Genomic DNA, 2898 nt, shown 5'->3' on the forward strand with positions numbered 1-2898 from the left:
AACCTTCAAGCGGAAGCCCAGCGAGGGTGTCGGCCACAGCCTACCTAAACACTCAAGTCTCTAGTCCAGGTTTATCGCCTATTCAGGTTCCATCCGCAGGGATTCCGGCCGAGGTTTCCACATACGGCCCCGAACGATGTGTGCAGGGTTCCCGAGACACCAAACGGGCGCCCGGTACACCGTGCCACGTGCCTACCGCATCACAGCCCACCCCTCGGTCAGCGCTGTCCACGGCCTCCAGCATACTACAAACACCAGAAACTACTTGCAACTCCTGGACAGAGGACAAGGGTGATTAAGAAGCCGAGAGGGTCCATTGGTTTCGGGCCCAATGCGTGGTAGTAACTGTATCAAGGATCACAAACACAGAACTCAGTTCCTGAGGACGGCTTCAATGAGACAACCCACCATGTACTCCTACATGGCCTCTCACCGCTACCTTTACCAAATCATGTTCACACACTTAGCTCACACACAGTAGGACATGTTCATCACCATTCCAACTCATCCCCGATGAATCAGACCTGACACAACTCTAAGCAATAGTAGGCACGACAAACAAGCATGAATGAGTAGGCACATCAGGGCTCAAACAACTCCTACTCATGCTAGTGGGTTTCATCTATTTACTGTGGCAATGACAGGTCATGCAGAGGATAAGGGGTTCAACTACCGCAACAAGTAACAGTTGAATTGTTGTCGTCCTAATGCAGTGAAAGAGAGCAGGAGCGAGAGAGTGGGTTTGTATCGGAATGGACAAGGGGGTTTTGCTTGCCTGGCACTTCTGAAGATATTATAGTTCTTCATCGGTGTCATCGAACTCATCGTCGGAATCACGGCTATCGAGAGGGGACAATACCGGCAACTGAGAAGCAAAACACAATCAATGCAATGCACAATATGATGCATGATCATGACATGTCAATATGATGTGTTTTAAGCTAATGCAATTAGCAACATATTAGACGGAGTTGGTTTGAACCTTAGGTTCAAATTCAAACCTCATATGTGAGGGTTTAAATGCCATTTATATGATTTGGTCTAAACAGCAGCCATAAGTTGTTCTAACATGCATGAAAATGGTACAGATGGATAGATTGGATTTTTCTGATCATTTTTCATATATAAATCTTTTCATTTGGAGTTACGGTTTATTTTCTATGAATTTTATAAATTTATACTATTTTCTGGAATTTTTTGAATTATTTTAAATCCAGAAAATGAGTTATTGCGTCAGCACTGCGTCACTGTGACGTCAGCTGGTCAACAGCGCCTAACCAGAGTCAAACCTGACAGTGGGACCCATATGTCATTGACTCAGCTAACTAACAGAGTTAATTAACCTAAACTAAAACTGTTAGCGGGGCCCACGTGTCAGTGGCCTAGGGGAGGGTAATTAGTGGCCTAATTAGCTGCTAATGGCTGGGCCACGTCGGCATAGCCGGAGTTAGCCGACGACGACCACGGCTGACGGCGGAGGTCCGCCGGAGTTGCGCCACAGGCGACGGTTCGATGTGCTGAGGGCACCAGGAGGAAGCCCTTCCTCGCGCGCACCCAAAGGGCCAAGTGGGAGGTCGTGGAGTCACCGGAATTCATGCCGGCGGCGAGCTTTGGCGGCGGCGGTGCTCGGTGGGGCACGGGCGCGTCGCTGCAGCTTGCAAACGAGCGAACTGGGTAGCTGGGCGGCATCTACGGCACACGAGGAGCAAGATGAACAGAGGCGCAGGTCAGGGGGGGCTCGGCAACGACGAGCTCGTCGGTCATGGCGACGGCGAGCTCACGGCCATGGCAGAAGGCTTGCTAGGGGGCGGGAACGAGCTATTAGAAGGAGGCGGGAGGAAGAGGAGCTCACGGAGGTTGCAGGGGGCGTCGAAGCGGGCTCGGGGACGCGTTGAAGACGGTGAATCGGGCAACTGCATCCGGCGGCCGTGGACGGGGAAGGAAAACCGCAGCGTCGTCTTGGGGTCATCCGGGCTTGAGTGGTTCGGCGTGGGGGTTCTTGGGGCCTGAGCAGAGCTTAGGGTCACGGCCACGGGCAAATGGACAGCGGTGGGCGCGGTGTTTTGCGGCGGCGCGCTCCGGCGTTCTCGGGTCCGAGGGGGAACGAGGCAGAGAGGGCAGATAGTGAGGGAGAGAAGCGAGGGGCTGCGGGGCGTCTCCAGACGCGTCGGGGGCGCCTCGGTGGCAAGCAGGAGGTGGCCGCGTTCGCACGCGCGCGCTCCACGCTTCCCCTCTACCTACTGGCAGGAGGAGGAAGACGGCTCTGCCCTCGGTGGCTGGGCCGCTACAGTGGTGGGCTGGCCCCTCTGGTGGCTACACAGGTGAGGCCAGGTAAGCTCTCCCTCTCTTCTATTTTCTAATTTGTTTTTGTTTTCTAATTATTTGCCTCTGTTTTGAGCTTAGGAAAAATACCAAGGCATTTCCTAAAATCCTGAAAATATTCATGGACACTTGCTGAATTATTTCAGTGGCCCAAAAATAGTTCCAACATTATTTGAACATTTAAATTATTTATAGTATTTGAATGCCCAAAAGTCAAATACAATAAGATTTAATTCAAAAATCCAGAATGGCCTAGAAATAGGTGCATCATTTTTTGCAGAGGTTTTCACCTTTAACAAAAATCATGAACTTTTCTAAAGGGCATTTGGGTTCATTGAAAATGTTTTTAAGTTGAACCTAGTTGAGTTCTTTTGGGTGCTAGGGATTGATCACCCCTATTTCAAGTTTAAGCAAAATTTAAACATGATGCAGCAACCAAGACTAGTCCACAAGCAAAGCTAAAGCTAGGGCTGTGACAGCTGGTTTGGCTTTGGCGGCTCGAGGAAGAAGAGACTGAAGAAACGCGACAGACGTTGAATGCCAATCCAACGGTCAAGGTTGGCACAATCGTTTGTT

The sequence above is a fragment of the Aegilops tauschii genome, chromosome 7, assembly GCF_002575655.3.
Source record: "Aegilops tauschii subsp. strangulata cultivar AL8/78 chromosome 7, Aet v6.0, whole genome shotgun sequence".
Classification (NCBI taxonomy): Eukaryota; Viridiplantae; Streptophyta; class Magnoliopsida; order Poales; family Poaceae; genus Aegilops; species Aegilops tauschii.